Source organism: Zonotrichia leucophrys, chromosome 4, assembly GCF_028769735.1.
Source record: "Zonotrichia leucophrys gambelii isolate GWCS_2022_RI chromosome 4, RI_Zleu_2.0, whole genome shotgun sequence".
NCBI lineage: Eukaryota > Metazoa > Chordata > Aves > Passeriformes > Passerellidae > Zonotrichia > Zonotrichia leucophrys.
In genome coordinates this window covers 71,320,140-71,336,388 of record NC_088173.1, presented here as the reverse complement: position 1 = coordinate 71,336,388, position 16,249 = coordinate 71,320,140, and the positions used below count along the sequence as shown (strand labels likewise).

The 16,249-nt window shown below is 51.2% G+C and overlaps 1 protein-coding gene across 4 annotated transcripts in view; it reads right to left on the bottom strand.

Moving 5' to 3' along the window:
- The window catches only part of EXOC6B (exocyst complex component 6B), a 299,395-nt gene that overhangs the window by 11,517 nt on the left and 271,629 nt on the right, over positions 1 to 16,249 (bottom strand). The window lies entirely within an intron of this gene.

The following is a 16,249-nucleotide window of genomic DNA, read 5'->3' as shown; positions in this document are numbered from 1 at the left end:
GCTGGCAGAGGTCCTGGGCAGGTGGAGTTTTCCGTAAAAAAAAATGAATGCAGGTTTTATTAATTTGTTTAATATTTTTCTGTTAAGATTTCATCATTAACTTGATTGTACTTCGTTGTTAATTTAGGAGTATTGAACATTGATTAATGCAGGGCTGTATAAAATTAGTCATTGAGCATTCCTGCTTTGTGATCCCCAATTTGGGGATCTTGAAGGGGATTTTAGGTTTGAGACACCTCGAGGACATGGGTGACAACCCCAGTAGCCTGATGCTCTCAGCTATCGCAGAAGGAAACTTTTGGGGTCAAAGTCACCACAAAGTTCTTCTGTCCCCAAACAACCCCAGTGTCATTCTAACCATTCCCCACGGATTTCTCACCACCCTGGGCCCACCCCAACACCCTCCAAGTGCTCTGGAGGTGTCTCCAAAGCCCTGAGGAGCTTGGAGGGTTATTCTGGGTGAGTGAAGCTCCCAGAGCTGGGAGTCCCAGGTGCTTTCCAGACATTGGTAAGAGAAACCACCAGGCCTTGGCAGCGGGGGAAGGAACAGGGATTAACTCGGCCATCCGTGACGGCTCCAGACTGCCAAAATTCCCACCCGCAGCCCTTCGTGTCCACAAATGACCCCACTCCTCCCAGCCGGGTGAGGGACAGGCAAACAACAGCCCAGGCTGCCCAAATGCCCTCTTCGCACCTCATTCCCATCCTTGTTTTCCTTAAAAAAACAGGAGCTGCCATGGCCTCCTCACATGAGGATCTCCTCACCTCAATGAGGACTTGGCTTCTCTAGCCGCCCATGAGGGCAAGAATTCGCTGTGCATCAGGGAATTATTCTGGCTGGAAGAGCCCTCCAAGGTCACCAAATCCAACCATCCCCCAGCATTTCTACATCCATCCCTCACCCACAGGTCAGGGATGTTCCCTAAATGCCCAAGTTCCCTAAATGCCCTCTTCCCACGCTGTTCCTATCCTTATTTTCCTTAAAAAAACAGGAGCTGCCATGCCGTCCTCAACTGAGAATCTCCTCACCTCGATGAGGACTTTGCTTCTCCACCTACCCATGAAGGCACAGTCCAGGTTCCCTAAATGCCCTCTTCCCACACCAATCCTATCCTTATTTTCCTTAAAAAACTGGAACCTGCCATGCCTTGATCACATGTGGATGTTCTCATCGCAACGAGGACTTAGCCTTTCCACCCACCCATGAAGGCACAGTCCAATGCCCTCTTCCCACACCACTCCCACCCTTGTCTTCCTTAAAAACCAGGCTCTCCCCTTCCCTCCCCACACGTGGATCTCCTCACCTTGACGAGGACTCGCCTTCTCCACCCACCCTCAGCGGCAGGGCCCAGCATTCCCAGGATGCGACCTCCACCTCTGCCCCATCCACAGCAGGTTAATTAAGAGCTCCTGCCGTTTCCCCCCTCCCAGAGATCCCGTCTTGGAGCGCTGCTGTGACCACTCTATTTGGGGACAGCCTGCCAAGCGCGTGGACGTCTTCATCGCCCGCTCGGCGCGTCCTGGTGCCCACCACCGGGGCTGGGAGAGGCCGGGCCCATCCCGCGGCCAAGCGGGGCCCATAGAGGCCTCATTGTCCCCGCGTCGCCATGGTTTTCCTGGAGGCCCCGGCGCTGTTTAACAACGCATCTTGCCCCGCCAAGAAGGGGATTTAGCTCCTCCGAGACCTCCAGATACAAAACAAAAATGTGCAACAAGATTCTTTTTGACTATGTAGGTCAGGGCAAGGAAAACAAGCTGTCGGGAACAATCCCCCGGGCTGGCGGGGGGGATGGATTAGCCGGGACCTAAGAGGGCTTTTCCAGCCCGGGTCCCGCTCGGCTTTGTCCAGCGGGGCCTTTGTGTTGAACTACAAACCCGAGCTGAACATCATTGGCAGGAGGTTTTTCCAAGGGGGCACCTTCAAGAGAGACAACCTTAAATATGATTTCACAGGCGCTTTTCAGGCCTGAGCGCCGGGGCCAAAACGCTTCCGCGGGGCTTGGCGGCTGCTGGGAGGAGTCGCATGGTTATAGAGGCTCAAAGGGAACCCCCACAACGCGCCAAAGACCTCTTGCTGGTGGCCCCTGGGAGGCTGAACGTGCCTCAGGCAAATCCCAAACAAAGCCTGAACGAGTTTCTTGCCATGGAAAGTGGGCGGCCTGGCCAGAGCATCCAGGGGCCAGGTAGCCGTTCGTGGGAGGGGGAATAAAGAGCCAAGAGGAAAGGGACGAAGGAAGAACGGAAACAAAAAAAAGTGAGAATTAGGAATGGGTTTGGAGAAGATGGAATTAAAATATTGGGAGTCGTTTTGGCAGAGGCTTGGGAGCAGTGCAGGAGCTCAGAGGGACACGGAGCTGCTGCAGGGCTGGAGTTCCTCCGCTCTGGAGCCAGGCTGGCAGAGCTGGGAATGTTCCCCTGGAGAAGGGAAGGCTGCAGGGAGAGCTCAGAGCCCCTGGCAGGGCCTGGAGGGGCTCCAGGAGAGCTGCAGAGGGACTGGGGACAAGGCCTGGAGGGACAGGAGCCAGGGAATTCACTGCCAGAGAAACTCCAGTGACCTGGAACCATCAACAGCAGCTCCACACGAGCCCAGGTGTGCCCAGGTGGCCAAGAAGGCCAAGGACACCTGGGCTGTGCCAGCACTGGGGTGGCAGCAGGACCAGGGCAATGCCTGTCCCCTGTTCTGGCACTGCTGAGGCCACAACCTCAAATCCTGGGGCAGTTCTGGGCCTCTCCCAACAAGAGAGACCCTAAGGGGATGGAGCGTGTCTAGGGCGGGAACAGAGCTGGGAAGGGGCTGGAGAATCACTGAGGGAGCTGGGAAGGGGCTGCAGAATCCCTGAGGGAGCTGGGCAGGGGCTCAGCCTGGAGCAAAGGAGGCTCAGGGGGCCCTTGTGGCTCTGCACAGCTCCTGCCAGGAGGGCACAGCCGGGGGGGTCGGGCTCTGCTCCAGGGAACAGGGACAGGAGCAGAGGGAACGGCCTCAGGGGAGCTCAGGGTGGGCATTAGGGAATTTCCCCATGGAAAGAGCTGTCCAACCTGATGGAGACCCTTTCCCTGGAAGGATCTAAAGGCTCCACTTGGGGACATGGGTCAACAGTGGCCTTGGCAGTGCTGAGGAAATGCTGGACTCGATCTCTGAGTGCTTTTCCAACCATATTGATTCCGTGACTCCCAGCGCTCCCACCTCGGCCTGGACCTTCCCGGAGCTCTCGCAGAGCCAGACCACCCCCAGGTGGCTCCCGACAGTGACGGATGGGCTGTGTATTTTCCAACTCTTTGCCCACATCCATCTTTTTTGGCTGGGCAGGTCCGCGGACGGCCGGGGCCAGCACCTTTGGCCCCGGCTGCTGGCGCTCCCGGCCCGGCCGTGGGTCGTGCTCTGGAGGGGAGAGGTCCTGCAGGAGGAAACCCGAAGGCTCAGGGAGAGCTGCCTCCAGACGATTTATCTGTCACATAAATGTGGTTTTATTGGTTTTACTGCTTCAACTTTTCACCTCTGCTGCTAAATCAGAACGGGCCGAGGGGAAAGGGAAAAAAGGGAAAAAAGAGCCGGCGGCGCGGGGCTGCCGCGGGTCTGCTGGGGGAGTTTCCAAATCAAATATGCAAATACCATTAATTCTTTAAACTGGAGTCTCCCTTTCAAGGCCATAAATCAAACTCGACAGCACATCCACTGGGGGGTGGGGGGGAAGGAAAAGGAGAAGAGGGAAAGGGAAAAACGAGGAGGGAAAAATTAAGAGGAGCTTTCACCACAGTGATGTGGGAGTGGGATCAGGAAGCTGCAGATGTGCTCAGGGCTGGGGACCTGCAGCTTCCCGGGGTTCCAGGAATACCTTGAGCAGGAGCAGGGAGAGGTGCAGGCACAGCTTTATGAAAATAGAGAAGTGGAGGATGGTTTGAAAAAAATGCCAGAAAAAAGGTATTAAAAAGTACTAAAATTGGTTTTATACACATAGATGAGCTTGTACCCAAATTGAAGTGTAGAATTCAAGAGAAGGAAATGCTGGAATGAAAGAATTAAACTGGGAGCCAGCTCCCTGCCTGTCCCAGGTTCCCCTAGAAGAACTTCCCCCCCCCCCATTTCATGGAATCATGGAATCATTTAAACTGGAAAAGACCTTTCACATCATCAAATCCAACCACCAGTTCTACCTCAAAACCACTTCCTTTTCACCCCCTCCTTGCAACGTCACCACCTCAAACTCTTCAAAAATGTTCTTTTTATCCAAACAGACAAATTTTCAGGCCCCTCACCTCAAGCAGGGGGTGAGGATGGCTGGAAGGTCCCTGCAGGAGGAGATCAGGCCGTGGCTGGGCCCCGCATCCCCCTCCAGATGGGAAGGAGAGCAGGGACAGTTTGTTCTGCCTGACGACAGCGTGGAATCTGGATGGAATCCTCCCGGCCAAGCCAGGAGCACTGGAATGTGAATCCAAACTGACTCCAAACACGGTTTGCAAGCCCTGCCAGAGCTCCTGGAACCAGATCTGAGCCACCACCGGCGTTTGCACGCTCGCGCCCGTGTCACAGTCATGGAATTGTGGAATGGGTTGGGTGGGAAGGGACCTCAAAGCCCACCCAGATCAGATCCCATGGGCAGGGACACCTCCCACTGTCCCAGGCGGATCCAAGCCCCAGTGTCCAACCTGGCCTTGGACACTGCCAGGGATGGGGCTGTGACTGCTCCACCTGGCCCAGCATCCCCCAACAGAGAATTGCATCAAAAGCTCCTGACCTGCACGAAATTCCCATGGAAATGTGCTAGTTTTCCCAGGAAAAGAGACAGGATTTGGTTAAAGAAGAGACATCCCCTCATCATGGTTTTCCAGTCCTTTAGGGGTGGCTACAGGAGGAGGAGGAAGATCTCTCTTCACAAGGAACCCTGTGGGGAAGATGAAGAGCAAATGCTCCAAGTGCCACAGGAAAGGTTCAATCTCCACACAAGTAAGAAATTCCTTGGAGTGAGCCCCATCTTCCACTGAGACAAGTTCCCCTGGATGTGGTGGAGACCCCACTGCTGGAGGTTTTTGGGATGGACAGGGCAGGTCTCCTTCCATCCATTCCTTCCCCACACCAGGCTGGACCAGATGGGCCCTCAAGGTCTCTCCTAACCAGGGTGGTTCTTTGATTCCATCCCAGAAAAACACTTCCCTCTGGTCCACCACCAGATTTCCTACTCCCAGGGACAAGGAGGAGCACCAAGATGGATTTGGTGGGATTGGATGGATTTGGATTCCTCCGTGATGGATTGGAGAGGACCTTCCTCAGCCAGCACCATCCCAACAGATGAGATGGTGCCAGGGTTGATGGGAGACATTCCATAAAGAGCTAAATCTTTCCTTCAACAAAAGCCTAAATTAGGGAACTCAGTCCTTGTTTCTGCAAGCACACACAGCTGGGTCGAGGTGGGGCAGAGTGTTCCTCAGGGTGGGATTTTGGGGACACCTAGATCCTCATGGGAGTGACAGCGATGCCATGTGGTTTTGGCCAAGTTTTGTGATGAGTTTTATCCCCCCTGGGCATGGAAAAGCATGAATTCAGTCAGGTTTGGTGTTTTCCCAGCTGGAAGAAACATTCCTGCCCTGAACCCTGCTGAGGGCCACGTCTGTGAGCTGGGTCACGTCCCTGAGTGCCCGCTCTGGTTTTACATGGAAGGAGGAGGAAATATTTCCAGATCCATGGTGAAAACACCTCCCAAAAGCTCCATTATCCCTCCTTATCCTCACAACCGCAGTCTGATGTTCCTCTTCCAATAAGTTTTTTTGGACCCGGCATGAACAACCTCTGACCCGACACCTTGCACAAACCAGCTTAGATTTGTACGAGGTCACACCTTGAACTTCTAAACCTTGGGAGGAATTTCCTCTGAAAAGCTCCTTTCCCTGACTGAACACCACAGCTCCTCAGGAAAGGGGACAACGAGAGGCCACCCTTGTGTCCCACCTGGAGGATGGGACAAGATGCGCCATTGGGATCACAAAACAGTGATGACATCCAGTCCTGCTGGAAACTTCCATGAAAAACACAAAACTATGGAAAACCAGTGGCAATTCCCAGTTTGTCCACGTCCATAACCCATCCCAGCACTGGTGAAGCAGCCCCTTCCATCATCCAGCAGGGAATTGTCACGGATTACAAAAAACCCAAGGAGTTTCCAGCAGCAGCAGCCATGGACAAGCACAGTCCAAATAATTTATTTTGGGGAGGTTTCAATTATGCCTCGTGGGAAAGGAATACTGAAAGAGAAAGAAATATTCCAATCCCTGGGAAGACGTGGGGTTTGGACAATAGCGTTCCCAAAAAGAAAAGGCACCGGGAATTGGAACATGATGTTTGTTGTTGAATTTGTGAAAGGCACGGAGGGGGAAATCGTGGTTTAAGTGAAAACAGGAGCGGATTTGTGACTGGTTTCACTGGAAAGGAGGATTTGCTCTGGGAATTGGGTGTCCTTGGGGTGAGGGGTTGGAGAGCACCCGCAAGGGAATTGGTGATGGACAAGGAAAGGGATCCACAAAGGGAGCACAGGGAAGGAAAAGTAGGCGCTAATTACTCCTCTAATTACCTGGATTTCTGGGAATTACTACAGATCCAAGAGTCCTGCTTGGACCTCTCTGTGAGACACAACCACCCCAAGTGGCTCCTCCAGGCCTCCTGGGATGTCCCACCCAGGGATCTCCTCCTGGAGAGAAGATAACCAATCCCAAGCTCCTCACCTCACATTTAACTGGGTTGATCTTGCAAGTTAAAAGCAGAAATTTAATTTTTTTTCTCTTTCTAGCTGCAAAAGTCAAACAGTTCCTGGGAAAAAAAAAACCCAACAAAACAGGAGAGGAATGTGGAAGGATTTATGGCAGCCAGGACAGTCTGTAACCAAGAGAGGTTTGAGACCAGCAAAACCCAAATCTGTCCAGTCTGGATTATTTTCAGCTTCACATTATTGCCTGTTTATAGGTTCTTGTATTCCTGATAGCCCAGATTTCCAGGGAAAGGGCTCCACAAAGCTTTTTTTGCACAGAGAGATCTCCTTGTTTTCCAGCTGCAAACATTCATCGTTTATTAGGAGGAAAACCTCCGGCTTTCCACCTCTGACTTTCCACCTGCTTTGAAGCCACGCTGGAATTACACGCGGTTGACTTTTCTTCTCTTCCCAAAGGAATTTCTTCCAAGGGTCTTGTTAAAAACTTTGCAGGATTTTAGATCAGAAAATGTGTGTTTCTGAGCCCCAGGAGCTGGAAAGGGGCTCAGCTTGGAGCAAAGAGGGATCTGGAGGGACCTTGTGACAACTCCGTGACAGGAGACAACATCTGGGGGGGATTTGGGATCTTACCCCAGGGAACAGGGACAGGAGGAGATGGAACAGCCAGGTTGGATATTGGGCAGATTCCTTCCTGGAAAGGGCTGTCCACTGGGGACGCCGAGGATCAGCACCACGTGTGACAGGGGTGACAGCCCTGGAAAGTCCCCCAGGCTGCGCTCAAGACCTGGCTTTAGTCACCCTCTGGATCCCTGCCCGCAGGGAAAGCTCCGCTAAATTCTAGGGGAATCCCGAGTTTCTCTCACCCATGGCACAGCCCTTGGAAAACAAAAACACACAAGGCCTGAAAGTGATTTGGTGCAAAACCCCTGAGATTTCAAAGTTTCGGGATTGAGTTGTTCCCAGTGATAACACCCGGACCGGACGGGGGGATTTTATGAGCGGCCAGGGGAACAAAAGCAATGGAGCTGCTGGATTTAGTGGCCAATTTGCACTCCTAAAAATAACCCATTGGGCTCATCCCACTCTCCAGGCAGGTTCAGGAGTTTTCAGGGAAGGCTGGGCCCGGAGCTGGACGGATTCCCACCCTCCAGACCCTCCGATGGCACACGGGGACAATACTGGGCGGGAGCCAGGAGGAATGAAAGAGGCTCGGAAGAGCGTTCCGCAGGGAATTCCACTATTGAATAACACTTGGCTTCTCCATTGAGCCACCACAAAGGGGGATTCATTCCCCAGGCAAAGATGGCTCCTGTAGCAGCATCGGGTTCTGGTGGAGCAAGGATGGGGCCGGATAGACCCTCCGGGATCAGCATCCGACACCACAGGGGAGAAACTTGGGATGTGATGTTTGGAAAGTGCTCAGGGCATCGATAATATTGATATATTAATACACTTTATCTTTTAATTATTTTAATTATTATCTTTTAATAGTTTAAATTAAATAATTTAAATTATTTAATTTATCCCAAATTAATGTAGCTGTTTCTGATTTACTTCATGTTTTTTCTTCGTCCCACCTTGCCCACCCTCATGAGCATGTGTACTATCTTCCTCCTGATTTTAGGATTAGAAATCAGCACAGTGTACCAACATTTTATAAAGGGGAAGGAATACACCATAATTTACGTGCATGTTTTCTTTGGAACACACTTTTGGAATAACCTGAAAAAATCTCTGCGAGTGTGGGATATATATAGCTATATATCTATACATAAATACATATGCTTGTGTATATAGACACATGTGTAAATATTCCTTAGAGGCTGTTTTGAAGGTGTTTTGAGGAAGGAAAAGGTGGATTTTGGAAAAGCTCTGTGGTTGGGAGTTGATGGCTCCGTGCTCAGGTATCCCATTAACACAGAATTCCTTTTCCACTGCTGCATTCCAGGGGTTCACGGCCTTCTGGGTTTCCCTGCCTGACCCACATATCCAAATCAGTGGCTCCAAAGAAAACATTAGGAATAACATGGAAAATTCCAACATTTCAGCAGCAGAGGATCCTTTAGTCAGGGTAGAGTGATCATGAGCACAGAAAAAGCACAAAAGCCCTAAAAACAGGAAAGGAGGTTTTCAGAGAAGAGAAATCAGGAGTTGTCCAAATAAACCTATAGGAAACATCTCCAGCATTGCTGGAGATAAAATCTTCCCAAATCTTCCTAGTTAGGAAAAAATCTTCCCAAAAAGGGAAAAAAACCACTTTAATGCCACTTTTCCAGAAGAGAGCATTCCTAACTGATTGATGGAGCAGCCAGAGAGCTTTGGGCCTGGGAGGTGTCAGTGCTGCCCACCAGCAGCAAACCCAGGCACCTGCAGGGAGCAGGTGACAAAGTGACACCGAGCCACCTTTTGGGACAGACAGAGCCCAGCAAGTGCCATCAGTACCGGGCTGGGACACCCAGACCCCCAGCCAGGGCATTTTCCCTTTGAGGGATCCCAGCAGCCGCCAGAAGCAGGGATGGGTGAGCAGCAAATCCTGAGGATTCCTCCTTTCCCTGGTGTCAAAACCCCGTGAGATTTGTGCTGTTTGAACCAAACCTCTCCTGTTATCCCCAAAAACCACCAGGCATCACCTCCCCGAGCCCCACGGGGCCAAGCACTCCACGCTTCTCTTTCCTGTTGCCGCTCAGCTGATGCCAAATCCTCTGAGAAGCTGCAATTTTTTCTTGTGTTTACATGTTAAAAAAAGGGGCTAAAAAAAAAAAAAAAAGGAGAAAAAAAAGGAGGTGACCTCTTGCTCACCCCAGGCAGGCTGTGAGGAGCCGCCGCTGCCTTCACCTCCGGCTGAACTTCCAGATTATCTCAGCCAAGATTCACCTTGCACTGAACTTGTACCCGGAGCACGGCACAGTCACGGAGCCCTGATTAAACATTGCAGCACCACGGGGCCATAAATTTATACATTTAATGAGGATTAGCGGCGCTTCCTCCCACCCTCCTCGGGCTGGGGACCGATGGAAGTGCTCACCAGCACGGGTTGGATGTGGAAAAGCTGGGAATAAGCAGGAGATGAAGCAGCTCCTGTGCTATTCCCTGTGTGTGAAATACATGGCAAATCCAGCGGGAGCCACCCATGGAGGGTTTGCACTGCTTCCCACCCCAAAAAACCCTGTAGAAAGCAGAAATGCTGTGGGACACGGCACTCCAGGAGCCCGTGGGTCCCTTGGCCCAGCAGGAAACCGTCCGCAGGCCGTGGCCTCCTAAACTCTGGCTGCCCTCTTCCCACCGAGCGCCGCATCCCAGCGCCGTCCTCCCGTCTCTTTTCCAGGACGGACGCGTGACGGGAGGCAGAGGCGGCTGCTGCCTCCTCCTCCTCCTCCTGCTGCTGCTGCTCCTGTCCCAGCTGCCACGGAGGGAACGGGGAACGGGAGAGCTCCGCGCTCGCCGACGCCGGCCGGGGTCACTCGGCCGCGCCAGGGGAGAACGTCTGGGCGGCGAAATGGATCCGCTCAAGTTCAAGTGCTTGGAATGCCTCCCTCTTTTTTTTTTTTCTCCTCTCTCTTTTTTTTTTTTTTTTTTTTTGTCGAAGAAACTAAACTAATACATCCCTGCTTTTCCTGATAACTTCCTCCTTTCCCCTCGGAGGTTTTGTTTAGCAGATCCATTGTTCTCGGCCAGCCTTGCCCTGGGGTCCAATTTGAGAGCGTTCTCATTTTTCCCCCCTATGTAACCGATGCTTATTTCTTTAAGCTCCACTGTAAACACAAAGCACACGGCAGAGCCCTGGCCCGGCTTTGCAGGAGGCAGCCTCAGCCCTGGAACTGCTTCTCCGTGGGGTTTTTTTATTGGAAACAAAAGGATTGGGTCTCCTTGCTCCAAGGAGTCAAACACCTGCGGGATGCGGGAACCCGCGGGTGGTCCAGCAGCTCCGTGACCCTTTTCTGCTTCCAGAAATGTGGCTTTGCTAATTAAAGACTTTCTTGATTGCTTATTAGGGGCAGGGGTTGAGGCAGCAGGACCTGTTGGAGGTGGCCTGGAGGTCCTTGGGGTGCTCGGAGTGAAGGAGGAGCCACCAGAGCATCCCCTGGGAGGGGTGGCACAGGGGGACAAATATAAACTGAAATAGAAAATAAATCCTTGGAAGAGGTGAGAGCATCTTGGATGGTCCCAGGGACACGCCAAGAGATGGGGATTTGGGAAGGGTGGGTGACAAGGCCACCACTGACCCCTGTCCCCAAGTGCCACATCCACAGGGCTTTGAAATCGCTCAGGGATGGGGACTCCAAACCTGCCTGGGCATTCCCAATCCCTGACCCCGCTTTCCACCGGGAAATTCCTGCTATGCCCACCCTGAGCTCCCCTGAGGCCGTTCCCTCTGCTCCTGTCCCTGTTCCCCTCCTGGCAGGAGCTGTGCAGAGCCACAAGGGCCCCCTGAGCCTCCTTTGCTCCAGGCTGAGCCCCTGCCCAGCTCCCTCAGGGATTCTGCAGCCCCTGCCCAGCTCCCTCAGGGATTGTGCAGCCCCTTCCCAGCTCCCTCAGGGATTCTCCAGCCCCTTCCCAGCTCTTGGAAAAGGTTTCCCAAAGTGGAAGTGTCCCAGGCCAGGACTGGAGCAGGCTGGGATAGGGAAGGTGAGGAATGGGGTGGAACCAGGTTCTTTAAGGTCCTTTCCCACCCAACCCATTCCATGATTCCAGGGGAAAAGAGGAGGATTTAGCATTCTCACTCACTCCAGGTCTGCCTGGGAGTATGGCCAGCCTCTTTCCCCCTCCACAAACCTCCTCCTGCAGAGAAAGCCCCGAGGTTTTCTGAACCTGTTCCCTTTTTGATGGATCCAAACCATCTCGGGGACTTGGAATTAGCAGGGAACAAAAGCACGGAGCCAGAAACTCCAGCGGAGAACGTGCCATGCTTTTGGCAAGCTGGAAAAACTCCTGGATGACCCAAGTCTGGCTCCTAATTAATTACAAGCCCCAAATCCTGCAGGACACACATTCCTGGGATTAAAATGATGCTGAGCAGGAGCTGAGGCAGGATTTGATCCCGTGGCCGCATCCGCCAGACGGCCCCGGGCACGGGGAGCCCCGGCAGGATTTATGGATATTTGTTGGAGATAAAAGCAACCCAAGAACCTCTGGGAAACAAAAGCCAAGGCTTTTTCCTTGGAGTGTCACAGTAACCCCTGGATGGCCCCGTGCTCATTGTCACAGCCCTGGAAAGGTACAAACAAAGGGAACTTTGGGTGCCAAGAGCTGGAGCGGCAGGGAGAGGAGCGGCTCCGCAGAATTCCCTGTGCGGCCATTGCCAGGGTAGAAATCCCGGGATGAGAGGGTTTGGGATGTGCATCCGGAGCTGTCACCCCACCCCAAAGCAATTCCCAGGGGGAAAATTAGAGTGGAGTCCTGGGACTGGGGGATTCGACACCAGGGCGGTGATGGGGGAAGAATAAAAAGTTCCTTTTGGGGTTAAAAATGGGCTTAAAGGGTTTTAATGGGGCTGGGAAGGGAGGGTTTGGGGTGGGAGTGATTGCCAAAAATGGGACTGGATCCCAAAATTGCTGTCGTGGTTATGGAAGGGTTCCACAGGTGTTCCCTAAATCTGATGCTTCTCCTGCCCCAAAGATCCAAGGAAGGTGTTTTCCAGAATTTTGGGGAATTTGAAATGAGAGAAAACTGCTCTGGGGAGGTTGGAGTAAATGTGGAATGGGGGGAAAGGGAGAAAAATGAAAGTAGAGGAAAAGGGGGAAAAGAAAGGATAAAAGAAAGTAAAAAGAAAGGAAGAGAAAGGAAAAGTAAAAAGCAAGAAGGGAAAAGAAAGAAAAGGTAAAAAGAAAGAAGAGAAAAGAAAGAAAGAAAAAGAAAGTAAAAAGAAAGAAGAGAAAAGAAAGAAAAAGGAAGGTAAAAGGTAGAAGAAAAGCAAGAAGGAAAAGGAAGAAGGAAAAACAAAAATGAAAAGCCAAAAAAAAGAAGAAAGTGACAAGAAAATAAAAGACAGAGGAATTAAGGGGTGGGGGTGGGAAGAAGGAAAGAAGGAAAAGGAAAGGGAGGAAAGGGAAAAAAATAAGAAAGGAAAAGAAAAAAAAAGACAAAAAATAAAATTAATAGTAATGAAGAAATCCAAAGAAATTTAATGTAGACAGAATTTCAGAGGAGGAGGATTTGCCAAAGCAGATCCAAACTCATCCATGGAACCCTCATCTGCCACCTGGATTTGGGTATCAGAGTCTGGGATCTGCCACCTGGATTGGGGCACTGGAATCAGGGATCTGCCACCGGGATTTGGGCACCAAATCAGGGATCTGCCACCGGGATTTGGGCACTGGAATCAGGGATCTGCCACCAGGATTTGGACACCAAGTCAGGGATCTACCATTTGGATTTGAGCACCAAATCAGGTATTTTCCACCTGGATTTGGGCACCAAATCAGGGATCAGTCACTGAGATTTGGACACCAAATCAGGGATCAGTCACTGGGATTTGGGCACCAAATCAGGTATTTGCCACCTGGATTTGGGCGCCAAACTCCCATTTCCAGGTCTGACAGAGTCCCCAACTCCGACCTCTTCCACCCACGATGGACAAAACACCCAAACCCACCAAAGCCCCTCCATGATTTATCCAACTCACGTGACCTCCATGAATTCAGCCTAAACCAAGCCCAGCTCAACTTTAAGCCCAGCCTAAGCAGCCTGGCTAAGCCAAACCCCCTTTTCAGGGCATTTTCCACCCAAACTGAGTCCTGTGTGTTTTCACCATGGTCCCCTTGCCTCGTTCCCTCTTCCCAGCGCGTTTTCCTGGCAGGAAGGAGCAGCGGCCGGGCCAAGCCGTCTGCTGGCCCTTCCCTGAGCTCCAGCAGCGATGTTGGAGACAAATAAATTTGTCTTTATTTACCCCAAAATGTGTTTATTTTCTCCTTCCCTTTTAATTTCATTATTGTTTGATAGGAACATAAAGCAGAAGCCCCGATCAATGCCAGAGGCTCCCGACCCGAGGGTTCCTTGGAAACTTCCTTGGGGTTGTCGGAACATTTCTGAGGGGTTATGAACTCCTTAAACAAACAGCTGAGGTCATTGTTAGTCACAAAAAGACAAAAAAAAAAAAAAAAGAAAAGAAAAGGAATTATTTCAGGAAATAAAAAAAAAAGCAGGATTAAAGTTACAGCCAGAAGCTGCTCCCAGAGAGAGAAGCTGGGATGGGGGATGGCAAAATCCTCAGTGAAACCACTGAGGAATCACGAGCCTGGCACTGGTTTTCCACTGGTTTTCCAGCTGCCATTCCAGGCCACCCTCTCTGTATTTTTAAGATGTCAAATCCTCAAAAAATCGTTCTCCTGGGACTCAGAGATCCCAACCCCAATTCCAAGGGTCACTGTCCAAGGAAGAGGAACTTTTGGGGGTGATTCTGGTGGCTTTTCAACCTCTGGATGGGATGCCACCAGACAGGAGCAATTCCAGAGTTAAATGGAATGGCAGGAAAAGGGAAAAAAAGGAAATCAGGGAAAAAAGGGAATCAGGGAAAAAGGGAAAAGGGAAAAGGGAAAAGGGAAAAGGGAAAAGGGAAAGGATCCATCAAAGCCACTGGATGCAGGGGTAACCCCATCAAAGGATATATGGATACAACACCTGGATATCCATAAATTCGGGCACAGGGAAGGAGTGGGATCGGAGCACATTGGAAAAGCAAAGGAGAGAGGCCTCTTATCCCATAAATTTCCAGTCCCAAGGAAGAGTCTGCCTGGCTGCCTCTACCCCAGTTCTTTCCCATCTCCTGATCCGTGTGGGATGGAATTCCATCCACCCCGAGGCTCCACTGTTTCCATTTCCAAGGATACCATGATTCCTGCTGGGCAGCGTTGCTCCTACCCCTGGGTGAGCCTGGGAGGTTTGGAGATCCTGGACTCTGCTGGGATCCACTTCCCACCTCCAGCAGATCCAGCTGGGACATCCCAAATACCCAGTCCCAGGATAAGTTGGATGCACGGAGCTTCCTGCACCCCTGAAAACTCCATGGAGTGCAGAAATTCCTGATTTATCCTGCTGCTCATCCCTCCTTGCTGCTAACGAGGCTCTGTCCCAGCCTCATTTCTCATTCCTGCTTTTCTTCCAGCCTTGTGCCTCCCCTCTCTGTGTCTGATCCTCTTTTTTCCTCAAAAAAAAAAAAAAAATCCCTGTTTTCTGCATAGGCCCCAAAACCCCCTGAGCCTGCCCAGACAGAAACATGAATAAAATACAGAGGGAATTCAAAAAGAGAGGGAAAATTAAAAATAAATAAAAGCCAAGCAATCTCCTGGCAGGTGCTGAACTCTCCTTGTGCTCCAAGAGGAATTTTTCATGACATCCCATCACTAATTTAGGCTGTGGATCCATGACCTCCTGCATTTCCCTGCATTCCAACGAGGCATCAGCAGCTCCTCTGCCCACCTAAATCCCAGCCCAGCCCTCGTTTGGGCAAATAAAACCTCCAGGAAAGGCAGGGAATAAAGAATATTTAAAGAATTGATTGTACGACTGATCAATGGGAATGCTGAGTTTGGGAAAAATGCAAAGGAAAAGGGAAAATCCTTGTGGATGAAGAAGATGTGGATGAGATGTCAGTGAAAGTGGGAATCCAGAGGGTTTTTAATCCTCTGCTTGTCTGATGCTGAAAGCAGCAGGGAAAAGATGGGATGGGCAGGAGGGAAAAGCAAAGCTGCTTTAAAATCATGGAAAAGGGTTGGAAAAGATCCTTCAGACCACGGACTCCAACCATTCCCTGCACTGCCAAGGCCACCAGTGCTCCATGTCCCCAGGGCCACATCCCCAGGGATTTATATCCCTCCAGGAATGGACATCCCATCACTTCCATGGGCAGTTCCAGTGCGTGGCCACTCTTTCCATGGAGAAATTTCCCTAATTCCAGCCTAAAGCTCCCCAGTACAACTTGAGGCTGTTTGTCCTTGTTGTGTCCCTTGTTTCCCAGGAGCAGAGCCTGATTCCCACCTGGATTCACCTCCCTGGCATCCCAGAGAACCTCTCAGACCCAGGGACGGAGCTGGCCCTGGCAAACCAAGCCCTGAAATGCTCCAGGAAATAAAGAGGAGCAAAACCAGACCAGGAAAACAACAAAGAGGAAATAAAACCTGAGAAATAAAAACGAGCAAATAAAACCCTGATCTGATCTCAGAGATGCTAAAAACCAGCAGCTTCATTAAGAAATAAATTAATTAGAGCCCATGGGAATTAAGGGTTAAGTGATTTCCAGAGACATCCTGGAGCTCCTAAAAGCCACCAAGTGCTGAGATAAAGTGCTCAGTGAACACCAAATTATGGCTTTATCCAAATTTATATCTCGTGATCAATCCCTGACCCAGGGATGGGCCAACCTTATCCCATCTGAACCTGGTCCCATCTGGGAACTCCCTTCCTGCTGGATTCTCAGGGAGCAACGAGCCCTGAGCCCCTCTCCAGGGGCAAGGCTGGGCTTCCCCTCCTCTCCAATTTCCCTGGAACTGGGAGTAACTCAAGAACCCTCCACCCTTGGTGGGATTGCAGCGAACTCCAGAAGTGCCGGGAGGAGCTGA